Source organism: Coregonus clupeaformis, chromosome 26 (assembly GCF_020615455.1).
Source record: "Coregonus clupeaformis isolate EN_2021a chromosome 26, ASM2061545v1, whole genome shotgun sequence".
Classification (NCBI taxonomy): Eukaryota; Metazoa; Chordata; class Actinopteri; order Salmoniformes; family Salmonidae; genus Coregonus; species Coregonus clupeaformis.
The window spans coordinates 33,540,437-33,562,625 of NC_059217.1; the positions used below are offsets into that span (position 1 = coordinate 33,540,437).

At 43.1% G+C, this 22,189-nt stretch overlaps 1 long non-coding RNA gene across 1 annotated transcript; it reads right to left on the bottom strand.

Annotated features, from left to right (window-relative positions):
* Window positions 1–8,309: 8,309 nt before the first annotated feature.
* Window positions 8,310–14,781, bottom strand: LOC121540206. Its single transcript, XR_005995465.1, has 6 exons — window positions 14,320–14,781; window positions 11,822–11,937; window positions 11,509–11,722; window positions 11,237–11,258; window positions 9,391–9,581; window positions 8,310–9,311 (listed from the first exon to the last, which is right to left on the bottom strand). It is a non-coding gene; the product is annotated as an uncharacterized LOC121540206 (long non-coding RNA).
* Between the last annotated feature and the right edge of the window lie 7,408 nt (window positions 14,782–22,189).

The following is a 22,189-nucleotide window of genomic DNA, read 5'->3' on the forward strand; positions in this document are numbered from 1 at the left end:
TAATTTTAATGGTAGGTTTATTTGAACAGTGGGAGATGGAATAACAACAAAAAAATCCAGAAAAACGCATGTCAAAAATGTTATAAATTGATTTGCATTTAATGAGGGAAATAAGTATTTGACCCCTCTGCAAAACATGATTTAGGACTTGGTGGCAATTCCCTTGTTGGCAATCACAGAGGTCAGACGTTTCTTGTAGTTGGCCACCAGGTTTGCACACATCTCAGGAGGGATGTTGTTCCACTCCTCTTTGCAGATCTTCTCCAAGTCATTAAGGTTTTGAGGCTGACGTTTGGCAACTCGAACCTTCAGCTCCCTCCACAGATTTGCTATGGGATTAAGGTCTGGAGACTGGCTAGGCCACTCCAGGCCCTTAATGTGCTTCTTCTTGAGCCATTCATTTGTTGCCTTGGCCGTGTGTTTTGGGTCATTGTCATGCTGGAATACCCATCAACGACCCATTTTCAATGCCCTGGCTGAGGGAAGGAGGTTCTCACCCAAGATGTGACGGTACATGGCCCCGTCCATCGTCCCTTTGATGCGGTGAAGTTGTCCTGTCCCATTAGCAGAAAAACACCCCCAAAACATAATGTTTCCACCTCCATGTTTGACGGTGGGGATGGTGTTCTTGGGGTCATAGGCAGCATTCCTTCTCCTCCAAACACGGTGAGTTGAGTTGATGCCAAAGACCTCGATTTTGGTCTCATCTGACCACAACACTTTCACCCAGTTCTCCTCTGAATCATTCAGATGTTCATTGGCAAACTTCAGATGGCCCTGTATATGTACTTTCTTGAGCAGGGGGACCTTGCGGGCGCTGCAGGATTTCAGTCCTTCACGGCGTAGTGTGTTACCAATTGTTTTCTTGGTGACTATGGTCCCAGCTGCCTTGAGATCATTGACAAGATCCTCCCGTGTAGTTCTGGGCTGATTCCTCACCGTTCTCATGATCATTGCAACTCCACGAGGTGAGATCTTGCATGGAGCCCCAGGCAGAGGGAGATTTACAGTTATTTTGTGTTTCTTCCATTTGCGAATAATCGCACCAACTGTTGTCACCTTCTCACCAAGCTGCTTGGCGATGGTCTTGTAGCCCATTCCAGCCTTGTGTAGGTCTACAATCTTGTCCCTGACATCCTTGGAGAGCTCTTTGGTCTTGGCCATGGTAGAGAGTTTGGAATCTGATTGATTGATTGCTTCTGTGGACAAGTGTATTTTATACAGGTAACAAACTGAGATTAGGAGCACTCCCTTTAAGAGTGTGCTCCTAATCTCAGCTCATTACCTGTATAAAAGACACCTGGGAGCCAGAAATCTTTCTGATTGAGAGGGGGTCAAATACTTATTTCCCTCATTAAAATGCAAATCAATTTATAACATTTTTGACATGCGTTTTTCTGGATTTTTGTTTTGTTATTCTGTCTCTCACTGTTCAAATAAACCTACCATTAAAATTATAGACTGATCATTTCTTTGTCAGTGGGCAAACGTACAAAATCAGCAGGGGATCAAATACTTTTTTCCCTCACTGTACACCTTAGCCAAATACATTTAAATTCAGTTTTTCACAATTCCTGAAATGTAATCCTAGTAAAACTTCCCTGTTTTAGGTCAGTTAGGATCACCACTTTATTTTTAAGAATGTGAAATGTCAGAATAATAGTAGAGAGAATGATTTATTTCAGATTTTATTTCATTCATCACATTCCCAGTGAATCAGAAGTTTACATACACTCAATTAGTATTTGGTAGCATTGCCTTTAAATTGTTTAACTTAGGTTAACCATTTCGGGTAGCCTTCCACAAGCTTCCCACAATAAGTTGTGTGAATATTGGCCCATTCCTCCTGACAGAGCTAGTGTAACTGAGTCAGGTTTGTAGGCCTCCTTGCTCGCACACGCTTTTTCAGTTCTGCCCACACATTTTCTATAGGACTGAGGTCAGGGCTTTGTGATGGCCACTCCAATACCTTGACTTTGTTGTCCTTAAGCCATTTTGCCACAACTTTGGAAGTATGCTTGGGGTCATTGTCCATTTGGAAGACCCATTTGCGACCAAGCTTTAACTTCCTGACTAATGTCTTGATATTCTGCTTCATTATATCCACATAATTTTCCTTCCTCATGATGCCATCTATTTTGTGAAGTGCACCAGTCCCTCCTGCAGCAAAGCACCCCCACAGCATGATGCTGCCACCCCTGTGCTTCACGGTTGGGATGGTGTTCTTCAGCTTGCAAGCAACCCCCTTTTTCCTCCAAACATAACGATGGTCATTATGGCCAAACAGTTCTATTTTTGTTTCATCAGACCAGAGGACATTTCTCCAAAAAGTACGATCTTTGTCCCAATGTGCAGTTGCAAACCGTAGTCTGATTTTTTTATGGCGGTTTTGGAGCAGTGGCTTCTTCCTTGCTGAGCGGCCTTTCAGGTTATGTTGATATAGGACTCGTTTTACTGTGGATATAGATACTTTTGTACCTGTTTCCTCCAGCATCTTCACAAGGTCCTTTGCTGTTGTTCTGGGATTGATTTGCACTTTTCACCCCAAAGTACGTTCATCTCTAGGAGACAGAACGCGTCTCCTTCCTGAGCGGTATGACGACTGCGTGGTCCCATGGTGTTTATACTTGCGTACTATTGTTTGTACAGGTGAACGTGGTACCTTCAGGCGTTTGGAAATTGCTCCCAAGGATGAACCAGACTTGTGGAGGTCTACAATTTATGTTCTGAGGTCTTGGCTGATTTATTTTGATTTTCCCCTGATGTCAAGCAAAGAGGCACTGAGATTGAAGGTAGGCCTTGAAATACATCCACATGCACACCAATTGACTCAAATGATGTCAATTAGCCTATCAGAAGCTTCTAAAGCCATGACATCATTTTCTGGAATTTTCCAAGCAATGCTGGAGTAGAGAGGTTTGATTTTGCAGAGCCTATCAAAGCTTGCTGTGCCTCTCTTCTTCTCATTGTCGTCGTCAGCTTGCGGGTCACTGATATGAAGCGCCCGCGAGATAGTCAGAAACCTGTTAGAAGACATGACAGTGGTGGGGAAAGGCAGTTGGTAGAGTCTTGAGCTTCTCCAGTAGTCCTTCAGGTTTTTCAACTTCACAAGCCCCATGTAAATGACCAGTGAGATGTAACAGTATAGGTCTTGGATGGAAATGGGCTTCTATTCCTCTTTCTTGCCTGCTTGCTTCTTAGCCCCATACTTGTTGGTGTTAGACACCAGCGAACCAAGAACTGACAAGGAGAAAAACGTCTGGAAAAGATGAAGGGGGCTGTACTTTCCAGTCATGTCCAGCTGAGGTACTAGCTGCCTTATAGATCGAAATGTTGGTGGAAGTGGCTCCACATCATCCTCTAGCACAGTATGCCAACGGTCCTCTCCCTCGGTGGTAGTTGCTGCTGGTGCACTGGCCCTCCTCCGCTTCTGGGCTGGCCTCTTCACACCTCTAGATGGCCGGGCAGGGGTGGGTGTGGAGCCAGAGACAGCAGCAGGGGTCAGACTGGATGAACCAGTTCTGATGTTTGAATGAGTGGGGGAAGGAGGACTTGAATGTGGTCTCTTTGGAGTTGGCTCCCAAAGGTCATCTGAGTCAGTCTCTACCACTATTGAGGATTTTTAAAGATACAGTCAGAACTCAAGTTTACTATTACTTATTTTATTTAACCTTTAATTTAGCAGGGGGTGAGCCCTGCATCAATACTTTTGCCCTGCATCAATACATCAAATACACAACACATATCTATAAACATATATATTATAAAGAGTAAGGGGAACTCAATCAATATAATGAAATATGTGGACCAACAGGCAATAAGACACTCAAAAACCACAGACACAGCATGTCATAGCCAACATAACGTACACATAGGCTATGCTAATACATTGTATGCCTCAGGTCTAATATATATCTCTATATATATATACACTGCTCAAAAAAATAAAGGGAACACTTGAACAACACAATGTAACTCCAAGTCAATCACACTTCTGTGAAATCAAACTGTCCACTTAGGAAGCAACACTGATTGACAATGCATTTCACATGCTGTTGTGCAAATGGAATAGACAACAGGTGGAAATTATAGGCAATTAGCAAGACACCCCCAATAAAGAAGTGGTTCTGCAGGTGGTGACCACAGACCACTTCTCAGTTCCTATGCTTCCTGACTGATGTTTTGGTCACTTTTGAATGCTGGCGGTGCTTTCACTCTAGTGGTAGCATGAGACGGAGTCTACAACCCACACAAGTGGCTCAGGTAGTGCAGCTCATCCAGGATGGCACATCAATGCGACATGTGGCAAGAAGGTTTGCTGTGTCTGTCAGCGTAGTGTCCAGAGCATGGAGGCGCTACCTGGAGACAGGCCAGTACATCAGGAGACGTGGAGGAGGCCGTAGGAGGGCAACAACCTAGCAGCAGGACCGCTACCTCCGATGAAAGCAGGTTCACACTGAGCACATGTGACAGACGTGACAGAGTCTGGAGACGCCGTGGAGAACGTTCTGCTGCCTGCAACATCCTCCAGCATGACCGGTTTGGTGGTGGGTCTGTCATGGTGTGGGGTGGCATTTCTTTGGGGGGGCCGCACAGCCCTCCATGTGCTCGCCAGAGGTAGCCTGACTGCCATTAGGTACCGAGATGAGATCCTCAGACCCCTTGTGAGACCATATGCTGGTGCGGTTGGCCCTGGGTTCCTCCTAATGCAAGACAATGCTAGACCTCATGTGGCTGGAGTGTGTCAGCAGTTCCTGCAAGAGGAAGGCATTGATGCTATGGACTGGCCCGCCTGTGCCCCAGACCTGAATCCAATTGAGCACATCTGGGACATCATGTCTCGCTCCATCCACCAACGCCACGTTACACCACAGACTGTCCAGGAGTTGGCAGATGCTTTAGTCCAGGTCTGGGAGGAGATCCCTCAGGAGACCATCCGCCACCTCATCAGGAGCATGCCCAGGCGTTGTAGGGAGGTCATACAGTCACATGGAGGCCACCCACACTACTGAGCCTCATTTTGACTTGTTTTAAGGACATTACATCAAAGTTGGATCAGCCTGTAGTGTGGTTTTACACTTTAATTTTGAGGGTGACTCCAAATCCAGACCTCCATGGGTTGATACATTTGATTTCCATTGATAATTTTTATGTGTCAGCACATTCAACTATGTAAAGAAAAAAGTATTTAATAAGATTATTTCATTCATTCAGATCTAGGATGTGTTGTTTAAGTGTTCCCTTTATTTTTTTGAGCAGTGTATATACACACACTACCAGTCAAAATTTTGGACACACCTACTCATTCACTATTTTTTACATTGTAGAATAATAGTGAAGACATCAAAACTATGAAATAACACATATAGAATCATGTAGTAACCAAAGAAAGTCATAAACAAATCAAAATAGATTTTATATTTGAGATTCTTCGTATAGCCACCCTTTGCCTTGATGACAGGTTTGCACACTCTTGGCATTCTCTCAACCAGCTTCATGAGGTAGTCACCTGGAATGCATTTCAATTAACAGGTGTGCCTTCTTAAAAGTTAATTTGTGGAATTTATTTCCTTCTTAATGCGTTTGAGCCAATCAGTTGTGTTGTGACAAGGTGAGGGGGGGGTCCATATTATGGCAAGAACAGCTCAAATAAGCAAAGAGAAATGACAGTCCATCATTACTTTAAGACATGAATGTCAGTCAATACGGAAAATGTCAAGAACTTTGAAAGTTTCTTCAAGTGCAGTCGCAAAAACCATCAAGCGCTATGATGAAACTGGCTCTCATGAGGACCGCCACAGGAATGGAAGACCCAGAGTTACCTCTGCTGCAGAGCATAAGTTCATTAGAGTTACCAGCCTCAGAAATCGCAGCCCAAATAAATGCTTCACAGACACATCAACTGTCACAGACACATCAACTGTTCAGAGGGGACTGTGTGAATCAGGCCTTCATGGTCGAATTGCTGCAAAGAAACCACTACTAAAAGGACACCAATAATAAGAAGAGACCTGCTTAGGCCAAGAAACACAAGCAATGGACATCAGACCGGTGGAAATGTATCATTTGGTCTGGAGTCCAAATTGGAGATTTCTGGTTCCAACAGCCTTGTCTTTGTGAGACGTGGTGTGGGTGAACACATGATCTCCGCATGTGTAGTTCACACCGTAAAGCATGGAGGAGGAGGTGTTATGGTGTGGGGGTGCTTTGCTGGTGACACTGTCTTTGATTTATTTAGAATTGTACACTTAACCAGCATTGCTACCACAGCATTCTGCAGCGATACACCATCCCATCTGGTTTGGGCTTAGTGGGACTATCATTTGTTTTTCAACAGGACAATGACCCAACACACCTCCAGGCTGTGTAAGGGCTATTTTACCAAGAAGGAGAGTGATGGAGTGGTGCATCAGATGACCTGGCCTCCACAATCCCCCGACCTCAACCCAATTGAGATGGTTTGGGATGAGTCGGACGTCAGAGTGAAGGAAAAGCAGCCAACAAGTGCTCAGCATATTTGGGAACTCCTTCAAGACTGTTGGAAAAGCATTCCAGGTGAAGCTGGTTGAGAGAATGCCAAGAGTGTGCAAAGCTGTCAAGGCTATACGAACAATTTTGATATGTTTAACACTTTTTTGGTTACTACATGATTCCATATGTGTTATTTCATAGTTTTGATGTATTCACTATTATTCTTCTATGTAGAAAATAGTAAAAATTAAGAAAAACCCTTGAATGAGTAGGTGTGTCCAAACTTTTGACCGGTACTGTATATAATTTATGTATGTATGTATGTATGTATGTATGTATGTATGTATGTATGTATGTATGTATGTATGTATGTATGTGTGTATGTATGTATGTATGTATGTGTGTATATATTATATATATATATATATATATATATATATATATATATATATATATATAAATATAAATCAAAGAAAAATATCTCAAAGGAATATGCAACCATTCAAACAACTGCATTAGCATGAGAAGCAAAAACGTATTTTACTTACTGATCTAACAGTGGATCGTTTCCTTCCAAAAACATTTATTCTGCGCTGGTATCAAAACTGTGCTCACTCACAGAGTCCTCATCTATTCCTTCTGTGTCACTCTCCAGGTCAATTTCTGCAATAATCTCATGCAAATTTGGATACTTGGACTTCAATTTAGCCTTTCCACTCTTAGTAGCCATGTTTTACTTTTTCAGTTTTGAGTAAAGTGTGTAGAAGAGAATGAACCGCTGCGTAACGTAAACTATCGTCCGTCCTGTGTGCTTTCACCTGGGAATGAACACTGTTGCTCACAGCTCTAGCATGATGGCTGTTTGTCGTACAAAGGGGGTTCACATACTGTTGGAAAGCCCAGCTCATTGGCTATCTATCTATCTAGCTATGTTTCATAGGTGGTCATTGGAACAAGACACTGTCAATCAAGTGAACATCGCTCATCTCATTGGTGCGTAATGATTGCTGACCTTCATGGGTTAATTGACGTGTTGTGTAGACAATATGTAATGTAAAATGATGAAACATGTTTGGTTGCCTTCTAGAGTGTCTGACGATTGCACAGAAACTGAACTTGACCAGGTTAAACAACGTTTTGTTGCAAGTTGAAAGAGTCGGAATTCCTGCAAAACGCTGTATAAAACATGGATCATGTTAGGATATTAAAATTGATTTTATCAAACAAAACTATGCTACATTTTATCTCTGGGACCCTAAGGATAACAAAACAGAGCAAGATTACTGAATGTAAGTACATTATTTACCGTCAGAGGTGAATGTATCAAACCAGTTGCCTTGATAAAAGTGTTTTGTTGTTGTGCACTATCCTCAAACAATAGCATGGTATTTATTTCTCACTGTAATAGCTACTGTAAATTGGACACTGCAGTTAGATTAACAATCATTTAAGATTTCTGACGATATAAGACATGTCTATGTCCCGGAAAGTTAGCTGTTGTTTACAACGCAATTCTAGTCACATATTGCATATTGAGCAGCAACTGTCCCTATTTCAGGACACTGATCCTGTAGAAGTTAAGTTTGAGCATCTTAGCCATACAATGTGTTCTATACAGCTGTCAACATTCTACAAGGAAGGGGCCACTTAATCAATTATATAATAATTAACCAGATTATCCCGGATACCACACTTAGATGAGTGATAACTCAATTCTAGAATGTTGTCATTGATGAGAATGAATCTACAAATCTATTGACATTCAGAATTATTGACTTTGTTTAGACATCCAGCCTGTATTGTAGTTGCATGACCAGAGACAAATCTTCAAAGGCACAATATTTATTTATTCGGTGTGGTACATGCATTCACACAGTCTTGATTTATAGGATCCTTCCCACTGTATGAATGATATGTCAAGTGATACAATTCCAAGTTATCAATTAAAAACTGCACTTGTCTTCATGTGAAAATTACAGTTTATTAAATATTCTACAGCTGTAATGTCATCAATCAAATCAAACTTTACATATATAGCACATTTCTTACAACAAATGCATTTCAAGGTGCTCATAGTCATGCATTGAAAGGCATGTGGCTCTTAACATCCTTCCTCTTGGCAGGTCTCTATAGGTGACCAGGGGATTTTTTCTACCACATTTGAATGCCCCCGTGGAGCTCATAAGTGTAGCCATGCAGCTGTTCGCTATTTTTGTGGTTCACAATATTGGCTGTACTGATGTATAATGCGAGTGGAGGAAGCCAGCCGTGCCCAACCAGGTGTAGTCAGTGGAGGACCTGTACCCAGCCGAAGACTACAAGCCTCTGTCCTTAGAGCCCACAGAGAAGGATCTTCAGTGGTTAAGGAACCATCTTCGGAGCAGGTTCAGTGGAATGGCATGTCTCCTTGAACCTGAGCCAGAACAACTGCTTTTCTGTCTGACAGTGTTAAAATAAAGGGCACCTGGGGAATGCAGGCATCCTGGCTGGCATGGCGCTGTCGTTGGAGCAGCAGGAGGCTATACGGCAGGCAACAGTTAGACAGTGCACCAACCCAAACTGGCACACCATGAGGAGAGGGAGGTTGACGGCCAGCAATGTTGGAGCAGTGGTTAGGGCCAAGCGCGTTACTCTGTTGCTGCTAAAAAGGGTCCTCAGATCACAGTCGTTGGATGGGGTGTTGTCTGTAAAGTGGGGCACAGATAATGAAGAGGAGGGCATTCAAAATGGCTACAGGGATGGATGTGCAGGAGAGGGCTTTGGGTCACGGGGTCTGGAATCCTGGGTGCCTCACCGGATGGTCTGGTGGGCACCACAGCAGTGGTGGAGGTCAAGTGTCCCTATGGTGTAAGGGACCATACCATTGAAAAGGCAGTGAAGTCAAAAAATTTCTATATCCAGGAGGAGAGAGAGTCTTACCGCCTCCATGAAGATCATCATTACTGGCACCAGGTCCAAGGGCAGCTCCACATCACTGGAAGGGACACTTCTTCGTTGTGTGGACCACCAAAGCCTCCATCACCATTCCCATCCAGCGTGACGACCTCTGGCAGACTCATATTGCTGGACTAGAGGAGTTTTTCAAGGACCACATGCTCCCAAAGTTGGCGCTGCAACAGTGAACATCTGTAAATATCTTGTACATAGTTTTTGCACACAAATCAGTTTATATCTTACCTAGAGTGGGAGAGGGCAATTCAGCGTTGTTATTGCGCCTCCTGTCAATAACTGTTTTCATGGAAGCCAATGGTCCAACGATATTCCACATAGTTCATACACACACACTAGGCTCCCAGAATAGGTTATACACTGCTCAAAAAAATAAAAGGGAACACTAAAATAACACATCCTAGATCTGAACGAATTAAATAATCTTATTAAATACTTTTTTCTTTACATAGTTGAATGTGCTGACAACAAAATCACACATAAATTATCAATGGTCTCCTGAGGGATCTCCTCCCAGACCTGGACTAAAGCATCTGCCAACTCCTGGACAGTCTGTGGTGCAACGTGGCGTTGGTGGATGGAGCGAGACATGATGTCCCAGATGTGCTCAATTGGATTCAGGTCTGGGGAACTAGCGAGCCAGTCCATAGCATCAATGCCTTCCTCTTGCAGGAACTGCTGACACACTCCAGCCACATGAGGTCTAGCATTGTCTTGCATTAGGAGGAACCCAGGGCCAACCGCACCAGCATATGGTCTCACAAGGGGTCTGAGGATCTCATCTCGGTACCTAATGGCAGTCAGGCTACCTCTGGCGAGCACATGGAGGGCTGTGCGGCCCCCCAAAGAAATGCCACCCCACACCATGACTGACCCACCGCCAAACCGGTCATGCTGGAGGATGTTGCAGGCAGCAGAACGTTCTCCACGGCATCTCTAGACTGTCACATATGCTCAGTGTGAACATGCTTTCATCTGTGAAGAGCACAGGGCGCCAGTGGCGAATTTGCCAATCTTGGTGTTCTCTGGCAAATGCCAAACGTCCTGAACGGTGTTGGGCTGTAAGCACAACCCCCACCTGTGGACGTCGGGCCCTCATACCACCCTCATGGAGTCTGTTTCTGACCGTTTGAGCAGACACATGCATATTTGTGGCCTGCTGGAGGTCATTTTGCAGGGCTCTGGCAGTGCTCCTCCTGCTCCTCCTTGCACAAAGGCGGAGGTAGCAGTCCTGCTGCTGGGTTGTTGCCCTCCTACGGCTTCCTCCACGTCTCCTGATGTACTGGCCTGTCTCCTGGTAGCGCCTCCATGCTCTGGACACTACGCTGACAGACACAGCAAACCTTCTTGCCACAGCTCGCATTGATGTGCCATCCTGGATGAGCTGCACTACCTGAGACACTTGTGTGGGTTGTAGACTCCGTCTCATGCTACCACTAGAGTGAAGGCACCGCCAGCATTCAAAAGTGACCAAAACATCAGCCAGGAAGCATTGGAACTGAGAAGTGGTCTGTGGTCACCACCTGCAAAACCAGTCCTTTATTGGGGGTGTCTTGCTAATTGCCTATAATTTCCACCTGTTGTCTATTCCATTTGCACAACAGCATGTGAAATGTATTGTAAATAAGTGTTGCTTCCTAAGTGGACAGTTTGATTTCACAGAAGTGTGATTGACTTGGAGTTACATTGTGTTGTTTAAGTGTTCCCTTAATTTTTTTGAGCAGTGTATTTCATAGCAGCCAACTAAAGTAATGTATTTAACTTTATCATGGCCACAGTGGGAATTTACATCTTTGATGTTCAAATAATTTCTTACCCCCAGTCATCCCTGCTTGTACCTGACATTGTTGTAGAAACAAGTGAACAATGAATTAAGATCATACACAAGCAATAGGCTCCTAGAATAGGTTATATTACATTCAAGTTTTGCTCAAAGCACCCAACTAAAGTAAGGTAGTTAATCTCTGCACAATATGTTAGTTTGTCAGCTAATTAGCCAGACAGTTTAAGTGGAATGATTAACTGACAATATTTACATTTAACTGACAATATTTCAAATTAACTGACAACATCAAAGCAAAGGGCTACCTGCTATCCCGGCATCATCCCTAGTGCCTGGAACTTCAATGTTTCCATTGAACACCAAAGAAGAAGTAAGTAGAGTTGGATAGGACACACCCTACGGAAATCATCTGGACTGCTTAATGAGAGATCGAGAGAGACACTTCCAGCAGATCTCCTTCCTGAGGGTGGCGTTGATCATGCACTGCTTCTCGTGTGGTGATCCTGATGTTCCGCATGTCTAAACCATGGCAGAAAGGGGATATAAAGTCAACATTTTCGATGCATCTAGAAATTCTGTTTTACACAAATGTTATCATATATTTGATGAGTTACTGACCTGTCCGTCCACAGGCTCGATGTGCTGTAGTCTCCGCAACTGGACGATTGTGCTCGGATCCCACTGGCACAGGATGTCCATGCACCAGATGGCCTGATGGATGCACTCCTGTTGGACTGGAAAACAAAGAAACATTTGGTCAGTGGTAAGTATTTTTCAATGTTGTATCACCCTCTTTATCTGGACAGAAAATGCATTGTTTATCATAACACAAACACACCTTGGACAATGTGGCAAGTGGTCCCTCAACACATAATCCTCATGCCTCATTGTTTGTTCTTGTTTCCCAATCAACAGCTACTTCTCTGATGAGTGGGTCTTGGTGGTTTACAAGTGCACAGCAAGTCTGCACCAACACATTACTATAACAACGCAGATAAGGTGGGATGAATCTCAGGATTTTGACATTTTTAGTAGAGCATTTGCCCTTTCAACATGGATCCTGTTTCTCGCTTTGTCTTTTGGGAGATGTATCTCACTCTCTGTGAACCTTCCATGGTTTAGGAATGGAGGAATGTTCACAATGACTCCTGCAGGCATCAAGACAATGGCTTGGTCCGACACAGATCCTGGATACAGATAACTGCAGTATGTTAACACCGCATTAGGTGCAACTCCCAGGAGTACCTTGAAGGAATGCATGGAACGGTACACAGAGAAGGTTTGCTTCTGTAGATCCATCTGACTTGGAGTAGCAACTTCTATGTCAGTACAGTTAATGACCATCCTGCAGTTTCTGCTGAACCCCTGAACAGACGTTTGGTTCTTCTCCCGACTTGGAACAGTCTTGAATGAAAGTGACGGTAACATTGTAGTGCTTGCACTACAACAGATTAGTTGAGCCAGGTGCAAGTTGGTGTAGCTGTAATGCAACTTCATAAGCACTATAAACACTTGATCCTCAAATGACAGCACCTCGACCCTCCACTTGGAAAAGTAGACAACAGTCCTTGTAAGGTTCCAAGTATTCAACAACAATGTTGAACATGTCTTTGTCTGGAAGTCCTGTTTCCATTCTAAGTACTTTATCGGACAGCTGTGATGCTGAATACCTGTTGCGGGTATACAGATGATTCTCCTGTAGAATCTTCAACTGCTAATGTTTCCTCAAGATGCACCTCAGTGAGAACATTCTGCAACTGGGCAGACAGCAGCTTCCTACATTCTTCAGCGGCCGAAGGGCCTGGAACTTCATTGTCTGCCATGGTGGATGTGTCTGGATATTCCTCTTCTGCCATGGTGGATGAGTCTGGATCATTTCTCTTTCCCAACGGAAAATGGCAGCTGCACACCCAAGTGTTGTCACTGGGTTTTGTACTAGCTACCTAGTTGATTACGAAAATCGTAACATCTATATTTAAATACCATAAACCACAGACTTGACTATAGTAACTGTAAAATAGACTGGGCATTGGTCTATCTGCACATCTAAAATCCTAAAATGTGGAATGGAGGAATTACCTCCAATGCTCAACTAGCGGATACGAACAGTCTAGGGTGCCAAAGAGGTGAAGTATTTTGATGAGCTATATGACTGTACTTATGATTCTAATTCTCAAGAGGAAAGTTAAAACACTCAGCCTGAGGTCACTGAGGAGGACCAACAGTGGTAGAGGGATCGTCTGAAAGGGCCAGACATGCAGGGATGGAACAAAGATTCGGGGCACTGGCCAGCAGACCACTCAGGCCCTAAATCTGTGGCATGCAATGTTTGTAAAGGCAACATTTCACTGCTGTGTCAGGCTAGTTTGGCACATTTTCTACTAGCCATTTCACTGCTGTGTCAGGATAGTTTGGCACATTGTCTACTAGCCCAGTCTGAATAGTACTAGCCTCAAGCTAGCTTAATTTCCATCCCTGCTGACATGTCTAACTGACTTCACAGGTCATTTGATTAATCATGTACAACAGATGCACTCGTGGAACAAAACCGTTTCTGCGTTTTTTATGGGGAAAACATTGAGTCCACAAGTCCTTTGTGAACTAGCTGGCCAACTAGCTAACTTTAGCTAATGTAGCTAACTAGCCAATCAAGGTGCCTAACTAGCTAGCCAACCAGGTGATATTTAGCTGGCTAGCTAGTTAACATTAGCTCACCGTTCGTATAGTCAGACTTTTCTAAGTGATGACATGCTAGTTAACCAACTATCCTTGCCATGGTGCCGGCCTAACGTTAGCTATCAAGTCTGACTACACGAACGGTGAGTTAATGTTGGGCTAATGCTAGCTAGCATGTCACCAAGTGAAAAAGTATGACTACAAACCGTGAGCTGAAATTAACTAGTTGGCTAGCTCACTAAAGACTTGTCAATAAAAAGGTCACAACAGTCATGATGCTAGCCTATGCTGGTTTTCTTTTTACTTGTAAGGAAGGTAACGTGCGTTGTACAGGTAACTACATTCGGTGGTTATCTAGCTAATTTTCATAAGCACCTAGCTAACCACAGATCTTTGACCTAACCAAAATAGCTTGTTAGCAGCTAGCAAACAGGGCTTACCTTATGACACGGCTCCAGCGACGCCTCTCGCTTACAGTGGTTGGAAAACGATCAAATGCACGTGTGCTTATCGGAGTAGTGGTTACAATCCGGTACATAGCACAGAACAATCCTTGCTTCTGCTCAACGGAGAGACCTAAGGTTAGCTAGTTAGCTACAAAGGCCAGGGTAATTAAAACAATTCTAGTAATTAAAAAGTGCTAAAAGGTAGGTAATTTGAAAGATGCTAAACAACAATACACACAAGAAATACACAATATCAATTATTTAAACAAGAAACTACAAAAAGGCAATAATATCTACTAGTTATTCTCTTTGACTTTACTTGCTAGGTTCCTTACTTGCTGCTGAGAGTTTCCGTGGACAAATTGAGGTTTTTCCCCACCCTGCAACACTGCATTAAGTGAAGTTTGCAAAAGGATGTGTTGTTCTGTATGATAGCCACATTAGCGGCTAATTAGCATTTCATTTGGGGGGGGGGTAATTACAGGCAAATATATTGATAAAAGTTACCTTGTCCGAGAGAGATTTACTTGGTTATCAAAACGTCAAGCCAGGGTAAGCCTACATGAAACACAGACCTTATATGAAGTTGTTCTAAAATCCCCTATGGAAAAATGAATGGTGGGAAAACGATTGGAATCGTTTCCGTGTTTGACCGCTAGGTTTTTAATGGGTATTATGACTCATACTGTGGTATTCAATAGGACCAGCACGGGAGCGATGAACAGAGGCAGCTGCTGTCTGTGTGTGTTGCACTTTTTCTCCGAGTTGTAAAAGCAAGCACAGCAGAAACGGGCTACTCTTTATTTGACTGATGTAGCTGGCAAGGTAACTGCTGTTAGACTTAATATATATATATATATATATATATATATATATATATATGTTTTATTCCCAGTGCTGAGCTAGTAGTATAACTGACATGTAACATTAGCTAATGTTTCATCCCCTCTCAACTGAAGTTCTGTCTGAAGTGAATGAACTAGCTAGCTAGTATTTACCACAGCCAGTTCAGCTAGCACTGCAGTGCATAAAATGTGGTGAGTAGTTGACTCAAAGAGAGACAATAGTTGGACAGTTTTGAATAAATGAATTTCTTCCAAAATTAAGGAGAAGAAAAAGAGAGGGAGAGAGAGAGAGAGAGCTATATTTGGTATGATTTTTAACAACTTTACGTTAGCCAATGAATGCAGCTAGCTAGTTTAGCCCACTCAAACACCCGGCTCAAACAGAGAGGGATGCTATATTAGCTAGCTGGCTATGGCTATCCAACACTGGAACTCTTCCAAGTTAAGGTAAGCTTTTGGTTTTATTAATTTATTGCCACTGGTGCCCTCTGGTGTAACTGCTAAACTGCTTTCTGACTGTACACTGTACTGCATGATTGTAGCGGGTTTACTAATGCGTTAGTTCTAGTAGCTATGTTGACTATGACATGACAACGATATAGGCTGTGTGTAGCGGTTAGCAGTCATGATATGAAGGTTTGGCTTGGAAAGTTTTTTTCGCCTGGTCACAGACAGCTGATGTGTTGTGCACTGAAGTCCACCAGTGAAGGGAAAAGGTGAGAGGAGGAGAGCGCATAGATAGTTGCGAGAAGTGATCATTCTGTTTTTATGTGACTGCTATGAAAGTGAACTGTGTTTGCGTGTGATCAGGGGTGTATTCAAAAATGTTTCTTAAACGGAAGCAAACAGAACAAAACGGGGAAAAACATACCTGAATTTGTCCAATAGAAACTCACATTTGCAACTGTTGGACTAATGATTACACCCTAGATCAGCTAGATGCAGGCAAGAGTGTGCAAGGCGGTATTGAATGTGTCATTGTCTGTCACCTTGATTACTCAAAATTCTCTCGACCTGTAAACGTTCATTCATAGACTAGGTTGTAGCAACCTCATGATGGGTACAGAGAAAATTAGAGTATCATGTAGTAGCCTAAACCTATCGATGTTCCATTGAGCTGGGTGAATGGAATATGAATGACAGTCATCCAATATGCTGTAATAGAAATAAGGCCATGCTCATAAAAAAAATAATAATCCTCCCTCATCTTAAACGGCACCGACCGCCACTGATGGAATACTGTATGACAAAAAGAGTCTATACTAAAAACATGCCCACATCAGGGGAGATACCTACAGTGGGGGAAAAAAGTATTTAGTCAGCCACCAATTGTGCAAGTTCTCCCACTTAAAAAGATGAGAGAGGCCTGTAATTTTCATCATAGGTACACGTCAACTATGACAGACAAATTGAGATTTTTTTTCTCCAGAAAATCACATTGTAGGATTTTTAATGAATTTATTTGCAAATTATGGTGGAAAATAAGTATTTGGTCAATAACAAAAGTTTCTCAATACTTTGTTATATACCCTTTGTTGGCAATGACACAGGTCAAATGTTTTCTGTAAGTCTTCACAAGGTTTTCACACACTGTTGCTGGTATTTTGGCCCATTCCTCCATGCAGATCTCCTCTAGAGCAGTGATGTTTTGGGGCTGTCGCTGGGCAACACAGACTTTCAACTCCCTACAAAGATTTGCTATGGGGTTGAGATCTGGAGACTGGCTAGGCCACTCCAGGACCTTGAAATGCTTCTTACAAAGCCACTCCTTCGTTGCCCGGGCGGTGTGTTTGGGATCATTGTCATGCTGAAAGACCCAGCCACGTTTCATCTTCAATGCCCTTGCTGATGGAAGGAGGTTTTCACTCAAAATCTCACGATACATGGCCCCATTCATTCTTTCCTTTACACGGATCAGTCGTCCTGGTCCCTTTGCAGAAAAACAGCCCCAAAGCATGATGTTTCCACCCCCATGCTTCACAGTAGGTATGGTGTTCTTTGGATGCAACTCAGCATTCTTTGTCCTCCAAACACGACGAGTTGAGTTTTTACCAAAAAGTTCTATTTTGGTTTCATCTGACCATATGACATTCTCCCAATCCTCTTCTGGATCATCCAAATGCACTCTAGCAAACTTCAGACGGGCCTGGACATGTACTGGCTTAAGCAGGGGGACACGTCTGGCACTGCAGGATTTGAGTCCCTGGCGGCGTAGTGTGTTACTGATGGTAGGCTTTGTTACTTTGGTCCCAGCTCTCTGCAGGTCATTCACTAGGCCCCCGTGTGGTTCTGGGATTTTTGCTCACCGTTCTTGTGATCATTTTGACCCCACGGGGTGAGATCTTGCGTGGAGCCCCAGATCGAGGGAGATTATCAGTGGTCTTGTATGTCTTCCATTTCCTAATAATTGCTCCCACAGTTGATTTCTTCAAACCAAGCTGCTTACCTATTGCAGATTCAGTCTTCCCAGCCTGGTGCAGGTCTACAATTTTGTTTCTGGTGTCCTTTGACAGCTCTTTGGTCTTGGCCATAGTGGAGTTTGGAGTGTGACTGTTTGAGGTTGTGGACAGGTGTCTTTCATACTGATAACAAGTTCAAACAGGTGCCATTAATACAGGTAACGAGTGGAGGACAGAGGAGCCTCTTAAAGAAGAAGTTACAGGTCTGTGAGAGCCAGAAATCTTGCTTGTTTGTAGGTGACCAAATATTTATTTTCCACCATAATTTGCAAATAAATTCATAAAAAATCCTACAATGTGATTTTCTGGATTTTTTTTCTCATTTTGTCTGTCATAGTTGACGTGTACCTATGATGAACATTACAGGCCTCTCTCATCTTTTTAAGTGGGAGAACTTGCACAATTGGTGGCTGACTAAATACTTTTTTCCCCCACTGTGTATATATATATATATTGAGGTGAGAGCATTGGAAATGCTTTTGGTGGTTGACCTGCTTCTGTTTTGTGGGTGTCACTGTGTGCTGTTTTCGATGGATGGGTCCTGGCCTCTCGGGGGCCTAGGGATCCGGGGGGACAGGGGTGGTATGCCGAACACTGGGATGACGGCCCAACTTGGGATGTGGAGGGGCTTTAGTGGGGGGAATAGTGGAAAACAATTGGAGGGTTACTTAGTAGCAATGCAAATATCATGGTACAGCTACAGTGGGGGAAAAAAGTATTTAGTCAGCCACCAATTGTATAAGTTCTCCCACTTAAAAAGATGAGAGAGGCCTGTAATTTTCATCATAGGTACACGTCAAATATGACAGACAAATTGAGGAAAAAAAATCCTGAAAATCACATTGTAGGATTTTTTATGAATTTATTTGCAAATTATGGTGGAAAATAAGTATTTGGTCACCTACAAACAAGCAAGATTTCTGGCTCTCACAGACCTGTAACTTCTTATTTAAGAGGCTCCTCTGTCCTCCACTCGTTACCTGTATTAATGGCACCTGTTTGAACTTGTTATCAGTATAAAAGACACCTGTCCACAACCTCAAACAGTCACACTCCAAACTCCACTATGGCCAAGACCAAAGAGCTGTCAAAGGACACCAGAAACAAAATTGTAGACCTGCACCAGGCTGGGAAGACTGAATCTGCAATAGGTAAGCAGCTTGGTTTGAAGAAATCAACTGTGGGAGCAATTATTAGGAAATGGAAGACATACAAGACCACTGATAATCTCCCTCGATCTGGGGCTCCACGCAAGATCTCACCCCATGGGGTCAAAATGATCACAAGAACGGTGAGCAAAAAATACCAGAACCACACGGGGGACCTAGTGAATGACCTGCAGAGAGCTGGGACCAAAGTAACAAAGCCTACCATCAGTAACACACTACGCCGCCAGGGACTCAAATCCTGCAGTGGCAGACGTGTCCCCCCTGCTTAAGCCAGTACATGTCCAGGCCCGTCTGAAGTTTGCTAGAGTGCATTTGGATGATCCAGAAGAGGATTGGGAGAATGTCATATGGTCAGATGAAACCAAAATAGAACTTTTTGGTAAAAACTCAACTCGTCGTGTTTGGAGGACAAAGAATGCTGAGTTGCATCCAAAGAACACCATACCTACTGTGAAGCATGGGGGTGGAAACATCATGCTTTGGGGCTGTTTTTCTGCAAAGGGACCAGGACGACTGATCCGTGTAAAGGAAAGAATGAATGGGGCCATGTATCGTGAGATTTTGAGTGAAAACCTCCTTCCATCAGCAAGGGCATTGAAGATGAAACGTGGCTGGGTCTTTCAGCATGACAATGATCCCAAACACACCGCCCGGGCAACGAAGGAGTGGCTTCGTATGAAGCATTTCAAGGTCCTGGAGTGGCCTAGCCAGTCTCCAGATCTCAACCCCATAGAAAATCTTTGGAGGGGAGTTGCCCAGCGACAGCCCCAAAACATCACTGCTCTAGAGGAGATCTGCATGGAGGAATGGGCCAAAATACCAGCAACAGTGTGTGAAAACCTTGTGAAGACTTACAGAAAACGTTTGACCTGTGTCATTGCCAACAAAGGGTATATAACAAAGTATTGAGAAACTTTTGTTATTGACCAAATACTTATTTTCCACCATAATTTGCAAATAAATTCATAAAAAATCCTACAATGTGATTTTCTGGATTTTTTTTCCTCATTTTGTCTGTCATAGTTGACGTGTACCGATGATGAAAATTACAGGCCTCTCTCATCTTTTTAAGTGGGAGAACTTGCACAATTGGTGGCTGACTAAATACTTTTTTCCCCCACTGTATATGGACACTCAATCACTATGGTATTTTTATTGGTAAATGTACAAACATATATAATGATAAATATATTTAAAACTTGTATCTCATTATGGTATGTGGTGAAATAAGTATAGCCAGTTGTAATGGCTTAGCAGATAATAACAAAAGAAGAACAATATTTACATGGCTCAAAGAGAAGGAATATAATATATATTGTTTACAGGAAACTCATTCAACAATTCTAGATGAAGTTGCGTGGAAAAAGGAATGGTGGGGTGAAATATACTTCTCCCATGGGCAAAGAAACTCAAAAGGGGTGATGATATTAATTAACAGTCATTTCGATCCGAATGTGCAAATTGTCCAAACAGATCCGCAAGGTAGATGGATTATTTTAAATATGTTATTGGACCATAAACAGATATGGCTCATTAACCTTTAAGGACCAAATAATGATGATCCACACTTCTTTGACAATATATACAATAAATGATCAACCATGCAAGCAATACAAGCCTCTATTATTATGGTGTGAGATTATAATCCCGTTTTAAATAGCTCAATGGACCGTAAAGGAAATCACACTACAAACTATCACCCTCATGCTCTTAAGGAAATCGTGAATGTCATGAATACATTAGAACTAGCAGATGTATGGAGGCTTAAATATGCTGATCTAGTGAGATATACATGGCGGAGACTCAATCAAGCTAGTCGTCTTGACTTCTTTCTTATGTCATTTTCGTTGGCACCGAAAGTTTAAAAAGTGTTGATAGGGGACAGAATGCGGTCGGACCATCATATAATTGGCATATTCAGTGGGGAGAACAAGTATTTGATACACTGCTGATTTTGCAGGTTTTCCTACTTACAAAGCATGTAGAGGTCTGTAATTTTTATCATAGGTACACTTCAACTGTGAGAGACGGAATCTAAAACAAAAATCCAGAAAATCACATTGTATGATTTTTAAGTAATTAATTTGCATTTTATTGCATGACATAAGTAATTGATACATCAGAAAAGCAGAACTTAATATTTGGTACAGAAACCTTTGTTTGCAATTACAGAGATCATACGTTTCCTGTAGGTCTTGACCAGGTTTGCACACACTGCAGCAGGGATTTTGGCCCACTCCTCCATACAGACCTTCTTCAGGTTTCGGGGCTGTCGCTGGGCAATACGGACTTTCAGCTCCCTCCAAAGATTTTCTATTGGGTTCAGGTCTGGAGACTGGCTAGGCCACTCCAGGACCTTGAGATGCTTCTTACGCAGCCACTCCTTAGTTGCCCTGGCTGTGTGTTTTGGGTCGTTGTCATGCTGGAAGACCCAGCCATGACCCATCTTCAATGCTCTTACTGAGGGAAGGAGGTTGTTGGCCAAGATCTCGCGATACATGGCCCCATCCATCTTCCCCTCTATACGGTGCAGTCGTCCTGTCCCCTTTGCAGAAAAGCATCCCCAAAGAATGATGTTTCCACCTCCATGCTTCACGGTTGGGATGGTGTTCTTGGGGTTGTATCCCTCTTCTTCCTCCAAACACGGCGAGTGGAGTTTAGACCAAAAAGCTATATTTTTGTCTCATCAGACCACATGACCTTCTCCCATTCCTCCTCTGGATCATCCAGATGGTCATTGGCAAACTTCAAACGGGCCTGGACATGCGCTGGCTTGAGCAGGGGGACCTTGCGTGCGCTGCAGGATTTTAATCCATGACGGCGTAGTGTGTTACTAATGGTTTTCTTTGAGACTGTGGTCCCAGCTCTCTTCAGGTCATTGACCAGGTCCTGCCGTGTAGTTCTGGGCTGATCCCTCACCTTCCTCATGATCATTGATGCCACACGAGGTGAGATCTTGCATGGAGCCCCAGACCGAGGGTGATTGACCATCATCTTGAACTTCTTCAATTTTCTAATAATTGCGCCAACAGTTGTTGCCTTCTCACCAAGCTGCTTGCCTATTGTCCTGTAGCCCATCCCAGCCTTGCGCATGTCTACAATTGTATCCCTGATGTCCTTACACAGCTCTCTGGTCTTGGCCATTGTGGAGAGGTTGGAGTCTGTTTGATTGAGTGTGTGGACAGGTGTCTTTTATACAGGTAACGAGTTCAAACAGGTGCAGTTAATACAGGTAATGAGTGGAGAACAGGAGGGCTTTTTAAAGAAAAACTAACAGGTCTGTGAGAGCCGGAATTCTTACTGGTTGGTAGGTGATCAAATACTTATGTCATGCAAGAAAATGCAAATTAATTACTTAAAAATCATACAATGTGATTTTCTGGATTTTTGT